The following is a 17,742-nucleotide window of genomic DNA, read 5'->3' as shown; positions in this document are numbered from 1 at the left end:
GACTCTGTGGTTAAGAAGGCGTACGGTACATTGGCCTTAATCAATTGTGGGATTGAGTTCAAGAGCCGAGAGGTAATGTTGCAGCTATTTAGGACCCTGGTCAGAGCCCAACTGGAGTACTGTGCACAGCTCCGGTCGCCTCACTACAGGAAGGACGTAGAAGCCATAGAAAGGTGCAGAGGAGATTTACAAGGATGCTGCCTGAATTGGGGAGTATGCCTTATGAGAATAGGTTGAGTGAACTTGGCCTTTTCTCCTTGGAGCAACGGAGAATGAGAGGTGACCTGATAGAGGTGTATAAGATGATGAGAGGCATTGATCGTGTGGATAGTCAGAGGCTTTTTCCCAGGGCTGAAATGGCTAGCAAGAGAGGGCACAGTTTTAAGGTGCTTGGTACAGAGGAGATGTCAGCAGTAAGTTTTTTATGCTGAGAGTGGTGAGTGTGTGGAATGGGCTGCCTGAAGCGGTAGTGGAGTCAGAAACGATGGGGTCTTGTAAGAGACTCCTGGATGGATACATGGAGCTTAGAAAATAGAGGGCTATGGGTAACCCTAGTAATTTCTAAGGTAGGGACATGCTTGGCACAGCCTTGTGGGCCAAAGGGCCTGTATGGTGCTGTAGGTTTTCTATGTTTCTGTAATTCAAAATGTATGTAGTGTGCAGTAGAGGTAAACAGTAAACAGCTCGCTGTCGTAGTGATAAGACCTCAGTGGTGACAAGGTATTCATTAGTCTCACAGCCTGAGGGAAGATACTGTTACCCAGTCTGGCAGCTTGTGCTGTACTGTTCACCCCTGGTCTCCTGCAGCACTAAAGAACAGAAACACACCATTCAGCCCATCTAGACCATGCCAAACTATTAACCTGCCCAGAACCATGGACCTGCACCTGAACCATAACCCATCTATGCGCCCCCCCCCCCCCCAAACGTCTCTTAAATGTAACCCTCAAAGCTATATTTATCACTTCCAATTCATTGCTGGTGGAGATGAGACTTCCTTTGCAAAAGCTGATCTGAAAACAATCCCAGAAATATCCTCAGAAAGAATTTCTTCTGGGTTTATATATGTGGGAAAAGAATGCAGTAGGCTTGCGAGAGGAAGTGCTTGAAGAGAAAAATGCTCATGAGTTTTCTCATGTGAAATGTGCGATGTGGACCAGTTTCACAGTCCCCTGTCATTCTTCACACAGTAACTTCTTCAAGCAAAGAGCCAAAAGACAGGCAGATCTATACAGAGGCTCCCTGTCTCTACCATTGCTAACTCCTTGGGAAATAAAGTCTGAAACAAAATTGTGCCAAGCCTGACATATTAAACACTTCATTTTAATCCTTCAAACTTCCACTGCAACAGTTCAGTAGTGTGACTCTTAGGAGACTCATTTGGTTAATGGTTTATTAATAATGTTTTCTTATTCAAAGCAGTAGATTTTAAAAGCCAATTCTTCCTTTTGACAAAGATATGAAAGATTTTATTTTTATATACTACTTTCAATTTTTATTCTTAACTTTTAATTTTCACTCAGGAACCACCTTTATCTTAATGACCTGTGAGGCTAGAACTGGAGGTCATGGGTTAAGGGTGAAAGGTGAAATGTTTAAGGGGAACCTGAGGGGGGGTTTCTCCACTCATAGGGTGGTGACAGTGTGGAATGAGCTGCCAGCAGATTTTGGATTTTGCTTTGACTGCAATATTTAGGAGAGGTTTGGATAAATTCATGGATTACAGTTCAGCACAGACTAAATGGGCTGAAAGGCCTGTTACTGTACTGTAGTGTTCTATGGCTATGTGACTCTGTTTTCCCTAGTCCAAACCCTGATTATATAGCTCTTTTACATATAATAATATACTAATTAGGGGCACATGGGGTGTCCAAGGAGTGGCAACACCTCTGGTGAAGGGGCTTGTCATGTCCATTCTGGGGCAGCACACTCACCTTTGGTCCCCACCGGACACTCAATTCTCACCTGTGGCTCCAAATAGTTGTATGAGTTCAATGGCGGCCACAGCCCCGGTACATCTCTTCGACAGGCAGGCTAAGCGAGGGTAACCTTTGGCCTTACCCCCCTATGAGATAGGGACATGCCTGTCCTAGCATGCGAAGTCAGTTCCAGCAGACTGGGCATATACGATGCACAGTGGAATGTAACAGCCAGGCAAGTGGCTCTGCAGCACTCAGGGAGAGCTGAAAGAGTACCACACTAGCCGGTAAGCTACTGTGGTGCCCTAGTTCTAGCTTCTGCCCCTCCCTTTCCAGTCCTGATGAAGAGACTCTGTCGGAAACTATTCATTTCTCTCTATGGATGCTGCCTGACCTGCTGAGTTGCTCACACATTTTGGGTGTGTTGTTCTGGATTTCCAGCATCTGCAGAATCTCTTGTGCTTTTGAATTTAAGTTCCTATTTAGTGCAGCCTCTTTATTTGTATGTGTTGACAATTCTTTCAGAGTCAAAATCTGAATCAGGTTTAATATCACCAGCATATGTTGTGAAATTTGTTGTCTTTGCACCATCAGGACAGTGTAATACATAATAACAGAGAAAAAACTGAGTTACAGTAAGTATGTATATATATTTCATTAGGAGTTTGAAGAGATTTGATTTGTCAACTAAAACACTTGAAAAGTTCTGTTGATGTACCATGGAGAGCATTCTGACAGGCTGCATCGCTGGCTGGTGTGGTGGGGAGCATTCTGACAGGCTGCATTGCTGGCTGGTGTGGTGGGGAGCTACGGTACAGGACTGAAAGAAGCTACATAAAGTCACAAAATTAGTTAACTCCATCGCGGGTAATGGCCTTTGTAGTACCCAAAACATCTTCAAGGTGTCATCCAGTATTAAGGACCCCCATCATTCATGACATGCTCTTTTCTCCTTGTTACCATCAGGGAGGAGGTACAGAAGCCTGAAGACACACACTCAGCGATTCAGGAACAGCTTCTTCCCCTCTGCCATCCGATTCCTAAATGAACATTGAATTCATGAACATTACCTCACTTTTTTAAAATATATAGTATTTGTTTTTGCACTATTTTAATCTATTCGATATACATTTATATACTTAATGTAACTGATTTACTTATCTTTTCTTTCTATCTATCTTACTATGTATTGCATTGTACTGCTGCTGCTAAGTTAACAAATTTCATAACTCATGCCGTTGATAATAAACGTGAATCTGAATTTGATTCTGATATATATTAGTTACATTAAATAAGTAGTGCAAAAAATAGAAGGAAAACAATACAGAGGTAGTGTCCATGGGTTCAATGTCCATTCAGAAATCTGATGGCAGAGGGGAAGAAGATGTTCCAGAATCATTCAGTGTGCCTTCAGGCTTCTGTACCTCCTTCCTGATAGTAGTAATAAGAAGAGGGCAAGACCTAGGTGATGGGGGGTCCTTAATGATGGATGCCACCTTTTTGAGGCAACCCTCTTTGAAGGTTTCCTGGACACTTCGGAGGCTAGAGCCCATAATGGAGCTGACTAGGGTCACAACTCTTTGCTGCTTATTTCAATTCTGAGCAGTGGAAATGGACCCCATTCCAAACAGTGAAGCAGCCAGTTAGAAGGCTCTCCATCTGTAGAAATCTGCAAGTGACTTTGGTGACATAAAATACCTCCTCAAACTCCAAATGAAATATAGCTACTGTCATGCATTCTTTGCAGCTGCAATGATATGTTAAGTCCAGGATAGATCCACCTGGGAGCTTGACATTGCTCCCTCTTTCCACTTCTGATCCCTCTGTGAGGCCTGGTCTGTGTTCTCTCCTCTTACCCTTTCTGAAGTCCACAATCAGTTCTTTGGTCTTACTGACATTGAGCGCAATGTTATTGCTGAAACACCACTCAACCAGCTGATCTAACTCACTCCTGTACGCCCTCTCGTCACCATCTGAAATTCAGCCAACATTAGTTGCATCATCAGCAAGTATATAGATGGTATATGAGTTGTGCCTCTCCATGCAGTTATGGGAGTAGACAGAGTAGAGCAGTGGGCTAAGCACACACCCCTGAGGTGCACTAGTGTTGATTGTAAGTGAGGTATTTCCTGTTTAATCATATGTGTTGATGCATAAATGAACATAAGTGGATTGAATCTTTGAATTGGATCTAAAATCAAATGAAAATTATAAAGTCAAAGTAAAATTATTTATTCATTTAGAGATATAGCATGGAATAGTCCCTTCCAAACCAAGCTGCATTGCCCTAATTAACCCTAATCTAATCACTGGACAATTTACAATGACCAGGTAACCTACCAAGTGGTAGGCCTTTGGGCTGTGAGAGGAAACCGGAGAAAACCCATGCACTCACGGGAATGATGTACAAATTCCTTACGGAAGGTGCTGGGATTGAACTCCGAACTCCGATGGTACTGCACTAACCACTGCGCTACCATGCACACCCGTATTTATGATCAAAGTATGTACAGATTACCATATACCACCTTGAGATTTGTTTTCTTGCAGACACTCACAAGAAAGTAATGAAACACAACAGAACTTAAGCAAAAATAATGCATATACAAAGACTGACAACCAGTGTGCAAATGTTAATAACAGTAGTCAGTAAGGCCTCTACACACAGCTGTATTTATTACCAGAATGCGATGGTAAAGCTACAGAAAATCGATTACCAATTGTGTTATTGGGATTCTGGCTGTACAAGCAGGCAATACAAAGTGGTTGCCAACCACCCTTTAATGCACTTATTTTTAATCAAAAATAAACTTTATTCATAATAAAAATAAGAAATAAAAAACACGCAATGCTTTTTCATTCTTTACGTTCATAGTCAACGCTTTCTGAGCTGTTCTGTTACGTTCCAACGGCACTGGTGCAACTCATGTGGACCTCTGGCTGGTTCACTGCTACGATCGTTGAGGAGTGTCCCGGCCCCTCCCCCTCCAGTAGGAGAAGATCCCTACACCAAGGCACTTTCCCACTGAGCCCCCGTGGTGACTGCACCAGGCTTCAGTGTGTCCCTCAGCACGTACTCCTGCAGCTGGGATGGGCCAGATGGCACCATTCCCCAAACCTTTTGTATGCCAATACCATTGGCAATAAAAACCATATAAAAACCAATACCATTAAACAAGGGGTCCGTTGACCCCAGGTTGGGAAACTCTGCTCCACGGACATCTCAATGAGCTGGCAGACTAATGGGCATCTTCTACCTAGTTGATGATCTGCTAGTTCCTCGTGTTTGCTAGTTCGCAGTACTGTATTTGTCAATGTGAAGCAGAGAGCACGTTTCTAAATCTGGAGGGAGCAAAGGATGTTGGGAAGGGAAGGACAGAGCGCCATGAGAGGGGTGGCAGACAAGGACAGGAGGGTGTCATGGGTGCAGACACACGCAGCCCTGAGACACCAGACAAGGTCATTTAATTCCAAACAATCAGTTTATTGATAATTACAGAATGTCTCTCTGGTGCTTCCCATTCCCTCCCCTCTCCCTTCCTCTTTTCCCAACCATAGTTCTAAATAGATAGACAGACAGATAGACAGCTAGATAGTCTGACAGATAGATAGATAGATAGATAGTCAGACAGATGGATAGATAGATAGATAGATAGTCAGACAGATGGATAGATGGTCAGACAGGTAGATAGATAGACAGATAGATTATGAACTGATGAAATTGTCTTTTCATTTCATATTTAGATGGTAGTAACGGGCCTTTCTGGAGTCTGTACTCTCTCTCTCTCTCTCTCTCTCTCTCTCTCGCTCTCTCTCTCTCTCTCTCTCTCTCTCTCTCTCCCCCCCCCCCCCCCACACACACACACACACGGGTTTCCTCTGATGCTCCAGTTTCTCCCATATTCCAAAAAGACACACACGTTAGTAGGTGAATTGGTCACCTGGGTATAATTGGACAGTGCAAGTGCGGAAAGCCCGGTTACTGTGATCTAAATACAAAACAAAAATATTGTTTGACGATAAATTGATGTTCCCAATGCAGGAAATGCACATCTCATTCATTTCCAAACTGTGCTTATCAATTAAGTCAACAAAATATATTTTAAAACGATCCTGAACATTTAACGATAGATTATAAGCTCTGGTTTATTCTGAATGCGGATACTGTTTACTAATTCCGGGAGTTCAAGATCGGATTACTTGCTTTGCAATTGATCCTGCAAATGTCTTTTACTGTGTGTTTTATTTTAACTAGAATTGTAATGGATAATTCTCTCTGCTACTGACACAAGTGTCTGTTTCACAGAAAAATGACCTGCCGTTGACAGCTCACACTGAACTACAGAGACAGGAAGCTGCTGCGTTTAACTCTCCTCACTTGGATCCCCTGATAATCCAATTACATTTGTCAACCCCGTATGATAATTCCACAAAGAAAATGACAACACAAGTATTTTGTGGCTTGAATTACATATATTAGGTTAGCTTGTCAAGAATATCACCCTGCAGTCACCACAGTGCAACACTGCTGATTAGCTACCAGTTTTCCCAAAGTTTTATCTGTAAAAATTTGAAACCACTTTACCACAGTGTCAATCTCCCCAAATGAACTTCTGTTAACTGCCTGGCTGCAGTGTCACAATGCAATTTTCTGAATGGTAATCCATTACTTCTACTCACTGCTTTAGGGTCAAAACACAGATGTAATGTCAGAGATCATTACCAAACCTATCAATAACCACCTTTATTATTGGTGTATCAATGACAAGCTCCAAAGTCCAATGAAAAGGGATGAGTGTTAAAGTGGTGAAAGATCCCTGCACAGCTTGACCATAAGACCATAAGACATAGGGGTAGAATTAGGCCTTTCAGCCCATCAAGTCTGCTTCACCATTCCATTATGTCTAATTTACCATTTCTCTCAAACCCATTTTCTTGCCTTTTCCCCATAATCTTTGATATCCTCACTAATCAAGAACCTATCAACCTCTGCTTTAAATATACCCAGTGACTTGGCCTCCACAGTTGTCCATGGCAATGAATTCCATAGATTCATCATCCTCTGGACCAAGAAGTTCCTCCTCATCTCTGTTTTCAGGAATGTCCCTCTATTCTGAGGCTGTGCCCTCTGGTCCTAGAAACACCCCTGCCCCCACTACAGGAAACATCCTCTCCACATCCACGCTGTCAAGGCCTTTCAAAATTCAATAGATTTCAATGAAATCCCCTCTCATTCTTCTAAACTCCAGTGAGTACAGGCCCAGAGCCATCAAACGCACCTCATACATTAACCCTTTCATTCCCGGAATCACTCTCGTGAACTTCCTCCGGACTCACTCTCGTGAACTTCCTCTGGACTCTTTCTAATGTTAGCACATCCTTTCCTAGATAAAGGGCCCAGAACTGCTCACAGTACTCCATATGTGGTTTTCCCAATGTCTTGTAAAGCCTCAGTATTATATTTTGTGGGTTCAAGCTGATGCCAAGTCTCATCAAGATCACCAGGATAGTTTGCTGTATTAACATAAATTCAAATGATAAATACATGGTGCTATTCACAGACTCATTAATTTGTGAAGAGAATCATTCTCAGATTAGTGTAAAATGTAAATGTCAACACTAGGATGTAAGCCTAATCATGACTGAAGCCTACACGTTGTGAAAAAGAAATGAGCATTGTAAATGAACCTTTTCAGCTTCCATCCAGCTTATTATATGGAAAGTGAGCTCTCCTCGGAGGCAGGCAAGACCTCAGAATGCTATCCTATCGGTCTCCACATCATGTTCCTTTTCAGCACATTTCCCATTTTCCTAATTGATTTGGGGATGTGTAAAATCTGAACACATGGTGCCCTCTTGTGGACAAAAAAGATTTTTCAAGGGAAGAGCCAAGATTATGAAAATGAAAATCAATCTCTAAATCCTGAAAGTTGATGTAATTTTATCATCAATGTACTTATACTGTATGTTGTCATATATTACCTTGAGATTCATTATCTTACAGGAAAATCAAGAATTTCTGGGAGGCTATAAGTGACAAAGACTGACAAACAACCAATGTATAAAGAAGACAAATCGTACAAATAATAAATAAGTAAATAAATAATTCTGAGAACATGAGTGGTAGAGTCCTTGAAAGTGAGTCTGTAGGTTGTGGTATCAGTTCAGTATTGAGGTGAGCTAAATTCTCCTCGTTGGTTTGGGTGGGGGATGGTTGGGGGGTGGAATCCTGAACCTAGTCGTGTGGGATCTAAGGCTCTTGTACCACCTTCCCAAAGAACGCTTGGCCTGGATGATGGGGCTCCTTGATGATAGAGCTTGTTGTTTTTGTGGCAGCGATCCTGGTAAATGTGCTGTTGATTGGCTCCATGTGTGGCGGTGACCTATCATAAACAGATGCTGGAATCTCAGAGCAACACGCACAAAATACTGGAGGAACTCGGGTAGTATCTATGGAGAGGAATAAACAGACGATGTTTTGCACTGAGACCCTTCATCAGGACTGGAAAGGAAGGGGTCATAAGCTAGGTTGAGAAGCTGGAAGAAGGGGAAGGAGTACAAGCTGGCAGATGGTGACAGGTAAGACCAGGTGAGAGGGAAAAGTGGGTGGGTGGGGGAAGCTGGAAGGTGATAGGTGAAAGAGGGAAAAAACTGAAGAAGAAGGAAACTAATAAGAGAGAACAGTATACCATGTGAGAAAGGGAAAGAGGAGGAGAAACAAAGGGAGATGATGGGCAAGTGAGAAGACTGAAGGTGAGAGGGAACCAGAAAAGGAAATACAAAAAAGAAAGGGGAAGGGAGACTAGTTACTGGAAGTTGGAGAAGTTGAAAATCTGGCTGACTGGTGCCACAACAACAACCTCTTACTCAATGTCAGCAAGACCAAGGAGGCGATTGTTAACTTCAGGATGAGGAAACCAGAGCCGGTCCTCATCAGAGGATCAGAGGTGGAGAGGGTCAGCGACTTAAACCCCTCGGTGTTATCATTTCAGGGGGCCGGTTCTGGGCCCAGCACCTAAGTGCAATTACAAATAAAGCACGGCAGCAACTCTACTTCCTCAGCAGTTTGCAAAGATTTGGATGACATCTAAAGTTTGACAAACTTCGATAGGTGTCTGGTGGAGAGTGTATTGACTGGTTGCATCACAGCCTTGTATGGAAACACCAGTATTCTTGAATGGAAACTCCTACAAAAGGTGATGGATACGACTCAGTCCATCACAGGTAAAACCTTCCCCACCATTGAGCACATCTACATAGAGTGTTGTCACAGGAAAGCAGTATCCATCATCAGGGCCCCCCACCTCCCAGGGCATGCTGTCTTCTCACTGCAGTCATCAGGAAGAAAGCTCAGGTGCTTCATGACTCACACCAGGTTCAGGAACAGTTATTATCCCTCAACCATTATTAGGCTCGTGAACCAAAGGGGAGAACTTCATTCAACTTCATTGAGTGAATGCCCCATCATTGAAATGTTTACACAACCTATGGACTCACTTTCCAGACTCTTCATCTCGTATTTTCAATATTTAACTGCTTATTTAATTATCTTTTTTCTTTATATTTGTATGTGCACAGTTTGTTGTCTTTTGCACATTGGTTGTCCACCATCTTAATGTGGTATTTCATTGACTCCAATATGATTATTTGAATTTATTGAGTATGCCCACAAGAAAAAGAATTTGGGGATTGTATACGGTGAGTTATGTGTACTTTGATAATAGATGTACTTTGAACTTTGAAACTGATATTCATGCCATCAGGTTGGAGGCTTCCTGGGCAGAATACAATGTGTTGCATCTCCAACCTGATGGCATGAACATCGATTTCCCTAACCGCCGGCAGTTTACATCCCTCTCCCCACTAGCCTGGCCTCAAAGTGACAGTAGAGCGGGGCATGGACCAACATGTCGGACTGAAATGGGTAGCCATTGAAGGATCCTGCCTTTTGTGGTGGACAGAGCGAAGGGGATCTATCAATCTCTTGCAAATATTGACTAATGGACTAGGCACACGACTGTTTGCCACCTACATTTTAGATTTCCAGCACTTTCCAAAAGTGTTGCCTTGTTTGTTTAAGTTTGCTTAATGTCATTTCCTGTACATGAGTGTAAAGGAGAATGAAATAATTGTTACTCCAGAACCCATGCAGCACAAAAAAACATAATAAGATAAAGAACACAATAATGAAAAAAAACAATATAAGTACATGAGTTGATACACATAGATTGATTGTATGTCCATAAAGTGACACTAGGCACAGTCTGGACATAAGATGACTGACAGGAAATGATAAAGCAGTGATAGTTGGGGGTGTGGAGGGGAGTATTAGTGGGTGGAGGTGTTGATCAGCCTTAGTGCTTGGGGAAAGTAACTGTTTTTGAGTCTGGTGGTCCTGGCGTGGATGCTACTTAACCTCCTCCCTGCTGGGAGTGGGACAAACAGTCCATGAGCAGGGTGGGTTGGATCCTTCATGATGATCCCGATACCTTTCTGTATCTATGTCCTTGATGGTGGGCAGACTGCTGCTGAGAATGTGTTGGGCAGTTTTGACTACTCATTGTAGAGCCTTTGATGATTGACGACTGAACCGTTGGTATTGCCATTTTACCAGTAGATTAAACTAAATTAAACAAATGGTCACCATGGTAGCGTAGTGGTTAGCGCAAAGCTATTACAGCTTGGGGTTTTCCAGAATTCGGAATTCAATCCCACCATCGTGTGTAAGGAGGCTGTACGCACTCCCTGAGGAATACATGGGTTTTCTCCAGGTGCTCTAGTTTTCTCCCACAGTCCAACGATTTACTGGTTAGTATGTTGGCTAATCGGTCATTGTAAATTGTCCCATGATTAGATTAGGGTTAAATTGGGATTGTCGGAGGTTGCTGGGTGGTGTGGCTTGAGGAGTTGATCGAGCATATATACTATGTTGTATTGCTAAATAAATCAATCAATAATTAATCAACATCTCCGAGAGTTATCCTGCTCTCTGCAGAAGGACAGAGCACTCCGAGTCTGCACTTTCCATCCCGGGAAAGGCATGGTGAAGGCGCAGGGTGGCAGAGCAGCACGGCCATTACAACGCCAGCAACCCGTGTTCAATCCCACTGCTCCCACTGAGTTTGTATGTACATTCTCGCCGTGACCGTGTGGGTTTCAAGTCAAATCACTTTTACCGTCATTTCGACCATAACTGCTGGTACAGTACACAGTAAAAATGTACATAGTACATAGTAACAGTTTCCTTTGGTTCTCCAGCTTCCTCCCACATTCCAAGGATGTAAGTTAATTGGTCACACGGGTGCGGTGCAGACTCGCTGAGCTGGAAGGGCCGGTTACCGTGTTGTCTGTGTCTCTAAGTAAAATATGAAGTCACACATATGATACATAATGAGAGACTTGCCACAATATGTGACCCAGAGTCGAGGTGCCTGTGTCTTCATCAAATTTAAATGAATACAAGGCAGTTTGATCACAAAACAAGAGATTCCACAGATGTTAGAAATCTTGCACATCACGCACACAAGATGCCGTAAGAATTCAGCAGGTATCCATGGAAGAGAATAAACAGTCAATGTTTTAGGCCGAGACCTTCATCAAGACTGAAGGAACCCTCACCTATCCTATTAGATTTCTTCTTCTTCAGCCCCTAACCTTTTTCACCTATCACTCCCCAGCTTCTTAACTCAGCTCACCTGGTCTAACCTATCACCTGCCAGCTTGTACTCCTTCCCCTCCCCCACCTTTATATTCCGGTTTCTGCCCCCTTCCTTTTCAGCCCAAAATGTCGACAGTTTATTGCCTTTCTAGCATTTTCTCTGTGTTTCTCAGGATTTCCAGCATCTGCAGAATCCCTTCTGTTTATGATTTTGGTGATGTTTCCTGACAATGGTCAGGAGTGAGGGGCAGGGGCAGGGGGTGATGTTAATTTTCACAGAAGCCCTAAGAATTAAAAGCTTATAGCTCAGGTTTGTGCATGTCCCTTCCTGTTGCAGAGCACGGGTGAAGTCGTACCCAGAAATTATCTTGTCACAAGTCACTGTACATATGTTGACAGCGTCGGAAATGCAACAATGCAGTACACCACCAACAGCAAAAAGGCCATATGCACCCGAGTATGGTAGATGTTTCTGAAAATAACACAGGGTGTAAGAAAAAGCCAGTTAGCTGTTGGTAAAAAGTGAAAATTAAAATCCTTAAAGGAAATAAAGCAAAGAAGTGAAGTGTAAGGCTGCTGGAAGAGAGATATCAACAGCACCTCACTGCCACCACCTCCCTCCCCCGACACCTTCAGCAGTCAACATTCGGCAAGATGTTTTACTCTTTGCCTATTTGTTAAAGTTCTTTTTTAATCTGTGTTTTTACCTTTGGAGTGCCAAATGAAACGCCACATTTACAGTGTATATCTGTTTCCTGCTTCAGCACAGATCTGAGTTGTCAAGCACCCTGTGGTGGCCGCCCGTGCATCAGCCTCCCCAGGTCATGCGCAGGTGACAATCCAGCCTAACATCCCGGATTATGTCCCGTGGTGAAGCGGGCAGGATCGTGAGGTCTAGATGTGGATCCCAGAGCGACCTCTACAGCCACCCAAAGACCCACCGACTGGACAACATCAGACTCAACTCAAGTGACCGCACTACATCTACAGATCTGCAAAGACCTGCTGGGCAAAGCACTGAGGCAAACAGCAGCCAAACCCCCTTAGAAACTTAATTGTTGACGTCCACAGGACATTTCAATGAAATGAGATGATACTTGCTCAACTGTATCTCAAGGGTTTTGCGTTGTGAAATTTGCAATAGACCCTGCATGAAGGCTCCAATGCTCAGGGTTGCAAGAGGCTGCGGGGTGGGGGGAGAGTGTAGACCCAGTCAGAACCATCACGGGTACAACCCACCCCACCAGTGAGGTGGTGCCTCAAGATGGTGATATCCAGCATTAAGGACCCTCACCATCCACGACATGCCCACTTTCCATCAGGGAGGTGGTACAGGAGCCTGAGGACCCACACTCAATGTTTTAGGAACAGTTTCTTCCCCTCAGCTGTCAGATGTCTGAATGGACCATCCACACTCAACGATTCAGCAATAGCTTCTTCCTCCTGCCATCCACTATTTCGTTATTTTTATTGTAATGTAGAAATTCTTTATGCTTTGTACTATGCAGCTGCAAACAAACTTCACAATGTATACGTGTATGTATGTGTGTATGTGTGTGTATGTATGTATGTATATGTTATATGCTTACGTGTGTACGTGTTTATGTGTGTATGCATGTGTATATGCATGAATGTATGTATGTATAGACAATAGACAATAGGTGCAGAAGTAGACCATTCGGCCCTTCGAGCCTGCACCGCCATTTTGAGATCATGGCTGATCATCTACTATCAATACATGGTTCCTGCCTTGTCCCCATATCCCTTGATTCCCCTATCCATAAGATACCTATCTAGCTCCTTCTTGAAAGCATCCAGAGAATTGGCCTCCACTGCCTTCTGAGGCAGTGCATTCCAGACCCCCACAACTCTGGGAGAAGAAGTTTTTCCTTAACTCTGTCCTAAATGACCTACCCCTTATTCTCAAACCATGCCCTCTGGACTCTCCCCAGCATCTGGAACATAGTTCCTGCCTCTATCTTGTCCAATCCCTTAATAATCTTATGTAAAGAGGGTTTCTTCTTTTTTGTTAACTAGCAGGAATGCTAATTTACTGATAACGAGAATGGTATTCCTTTGTAAACCAAATGGGGATTAATGTTCTTTCTTCTGAGTCTGTAAGCTTTTGTTGACGGGCTTTTGGGCAGATCGGCGCGAGGGGGTCGAGAGAGAGGACGCAATGCTCTAAGCTGGGCGAGGATCAGACCCCAAAGGGGGGTCCAAGGCCGGGAGATTCTCCGAGGAGGGGGGGGGGATGAAGCTAGATGTGCTTGGTTGACCACTCGGAGGGTCCTGAGCTGTTTGGAGAGTCCGAGGAGTTCGGAGGGTCCTGAGCTGCGAGTCGAGGAGTTCGGAGGGGATCGAATGGTGGCCAGAAGACTTCAGAAATTGAGCTCCAACGGCTGTGCACGAAGTGGTTTGGACTTTGATAAGTTTGGCGCCTTTTCTTTAATTTTCTCTTCGTTATCGTTATTAATCACTTAGTTATAGTAACCTTTATAAATTGTACTCATTTAATCGCATATGGTGTACTGTCTGTTTTTGGGTGAGGCGGGGACATCACACAGCATCCACACCAGCTGATTACCCAGTTTGGCAGGGCTGAAGGCTGCTCCCCCTAGACAAGAACGAGCTGAGCGAGCCTGAGGCGACCCAGGGGGTTACACTTATATGTTGCAATCAGATCCCCTTTCAATCTCCTTAATTCCAACGTGTACAAGCCCAGTCTCTCTAACCTCTCTGTGTAAGACAGTCCTGACATCCCAGGAATTAACCTTGTGAATCTACGCTGCACTTCCTCTACAGCCAGGATGTCCTTCCTTAACCCTGGAGACCAAAACTGTACACAATATTCCAGGTGTGGTCTCACCAGGGCCCTGTACAAATGCAAGGGGATTTCCTTGCTCTTGTACTCAATTCCCTTTGTAATAAAGGCCAGCATTCCATTAGCCTTCTTCACTGCCTGCTGCACTTGCTCATTCACCTTCAGTGACTGATGAACAAGGACTCCTAGATCTCTTTGTATTTCTCCCTTACCTAACTCTACACCGTTCAGATAATAATCTGCCTTCCTGTTCTTACTCCCAAAGTGGATTACCTCACACTTATTCACATTAAACGTCATCTGCCAAGTATCTGCCCACTCACCCAGCCTATCCAAGTCATGTATGTGTGTGTTTGTGTGTGTGTGTGTGTGCATGTCTGTATGTGTGTGTTTATATGTGTATGTGTTTATGTGTGTGTTTACGTGTGTCTGTATGTATGCGTGCATGTGATTATGTATGTATGTATGCATTTTTTCGTTCATTCATTAGCATGAACAACCAACACCGCCTAAGTGTGTGCCGGGGCAACCCAAAAGCTGTATTAACCCTTGTCTGGGGTAAGCTGAACAAACAAGGCATTTACTAATCTGGCAACTGGTGCCTCTTCCCCTAGTTTAAAGGTCACCAACATTTCTCACTTTAGAAACTGATCCTCCATCTTTCTCGCCTCAACCAGGCTAGGACTCGTTGTCCCATTCCCTGCTCCTTAGTGCCTCCACCTGGCGCCCCATAACAAAATGGCAAATCCCCATAATCTGGTCTCCCCACTTCCAAGTCACATCACTGTCATCCTTATAAAGGACACATCTAATCTTCATTATTCAAGACTCCTGTTTTTTTTCCCTTTTTTCTGTTTTTTTTTACCTCATTTTGGTGGCCCTATTACCCTTCTATTTCCCTCTCCTGCCCATGACTTCCCCCTGGTTCCCCTCCTCCTTCCCTATCTCCCATGGTGCACTCTCCCCTCCTATCAGATTCCTCTTCTCCTGCTCTTTACTTCTTCCACCTATCATCTTGCAGCTTCGTACATTAACCCCCCCCCCACCCCTCAACTGGTCTCACCTGTCACCTGCCAGCTTGTCCTCCTTCCCTTCCCCCACCTTCCTATTCTGGTTTCTTCCCCCTCCCCCTCCAGTCCTGATGAAAGATCATGGCTCAAAACGTCAACTGCAGAATCTCTTGTGTTTATGTTTTTAAAAACTTCTGTTCTTTAATGTTTCTGTGCTATAACCGATCTAGATAGGCCTGCAAAGACACAAAATGTCTTCCTTATCATTGAAACCATGAGCACAATGTACCATTGTTTCCTTTCGCTGTTCGTTACAGAAACCACAAAATGGTCCTCAACGCGATGTTTAAACACACAAACAGGGATTGTTTTTGCAGCTTTAATTTAATGCAAATTAATTTCTGAATTGCAAATTGTTAATGAATTCAAATTAACAATCTAAGTATGAAGCAGGCCTCTCCACCATCTGGGATTTTTCACACTGTTGTCCAATTACAGAAATTATTCCGATCAAATATTAGGAACATCAGAACATCATGAAAAACAGGAGTCGCACAGTCACAGAATAATATTAGCACAAGCCCCTGCATACTGTGGCTTGAGGAGTGATTTTATTTATTTATTTACAGATACAGAGCACAATGGGCCCTCCAGCCTTTGGACCTGCAGCACACAGCAGCCCCCGATTTAACCCTAGACTAATAAGGGGGAAATTTGCAATGAACAAACACGTAACCTACTAACTGGTACATCTTGGGACTGTGGGAGAATATCAGAGCACCCGGAGGAAACCCATGCATTCCAGGGAGAGGACATACAAATGCCTTACAGAGGATACAGGGACTGAGCTCCAAACTCAAATGCCCCGAGCTGTAATAGCACTGCTCTACCACGAGTTTGTATGTTGACAAAAAGCAAAGGTACAATTGCAGTTATATCTTGCTGAAACTGTGCGGAGTTTTATCATGCCACCCCCCCCCCCCCCCACCCCGCCGCCCCATGGAGCGCCTATCTGATATCTGAAGAAGGTCATACATCCTGTGGAGCCAATTCAGCATAGTTTCACTAATTGACATGTGAGGGGATTGCTCTATGTGAAGACATTCAGTTCGAGTCTGTAGAATTCATTGGCACAGACTGCTGTGGATGGCAAGCCTTTGGGTTTATTTAAAGCGGAGATTGATCAGTTGTTGATTAATCAGGGCATCAAAGGTTACAGGGAGAAGGCAGGAGAATGGAATTAAGTGGGAAAATAAATCAGCCATGATGGAATGGTGGCATGGAGTTAATAGGCCAAAAGGCCTAATTCGTTTCCTGTGTCTTATGGACTTATACGGCAAAACTGTTGTGCTTCCTATTAGAAGCAGCAGATGAAATCTTTTCAAGTTCAAAGTAAATTTATTATCGAAGTACAGATATGTCACCAGGTACAATCCTGAGATTCATTTTCTTACAGGCATACTCAATGTCCATAATAGAATAATAACCATAATAGAATTGATGAGAGACTGCACCTATTGCACTTAAGGAAGACCTGTGAATGCCTGCAAGAAAATGAATCTCCGAGTAGTGTCTGGTGACTTTAATAATAAATGTATCTTGAGACTTGAACTTTCACCATTGACCTTTCCTGTTTCCACAAGACGGCTGAGTCTGCAGTGCCCGCCTTGACTCTGCGTAAATGCTCTTGCCACTGAGTCAGAGGGCTGCAGTTTCCAGCCTCACTCACATGAGATGTGGGCACATCATTTGGGCTGACAAATCGGTGCCGTATCAGGGACACAGATTAAAAGAGGCGTTACTTTCAGGTGAGCCATCGGTCCCTGTTTACCTGGCTTGGAAAGATGTTAAAAAAATCACACATCATCTCTCAAGAACAGCAGGAGAATCCGAGTTAATCTTCATACCTCATCCAGCACCATTAAATCAAGTCATCTGCTTATAATCTTACTAACGTATTTGGACCTTACCAAAGTCCAAAGTAAATTTATTATAAAAGTACATATATGTCACCACATACAACCCTGAGATTCATTTACTGGGTGTAAGTGCCCTGCAATACAAAAACAACTGGACTTCTAAAGGACAACAACTTGGTCATGGGTTTGAGGTTTTCATGCCTCAATGACCTGGAGAACTATGTTGGCTGGAGTCAGGTTCTTGTGCTTTGCCTCTTGGTAGGGTCACCTATGCCAAACATGTCAAAGGGTAGAGGTGCAAGGGTTCAGCACAGAGCGAACAACCCTGACTGGTCAATAAACAATCGTTATGGAAACAGCAACGAAGAATCCTTCTATAGAGACGGAGATGGTGGGCCTTCATTGCTGCCCT

This window comes from Hypanus sabinus, chromosome 5 (assembly GCF_030144855.1).
Source record: "Hypanus sabinus isolate sHypSab1 chromosome 5, sHypSab1.hap1, whole genome shotgun sequence".
Taxonomy (NCBI): domain Eukaryota; kingdom Metazoa; phylum Chordata; class Chondrichthyes; order Myliobatiformes; family Dasyatidae; genus Hypanus; species Hypanus sabinus.
Note: the sequence above shows the minus strand (reverse complement) of the source record.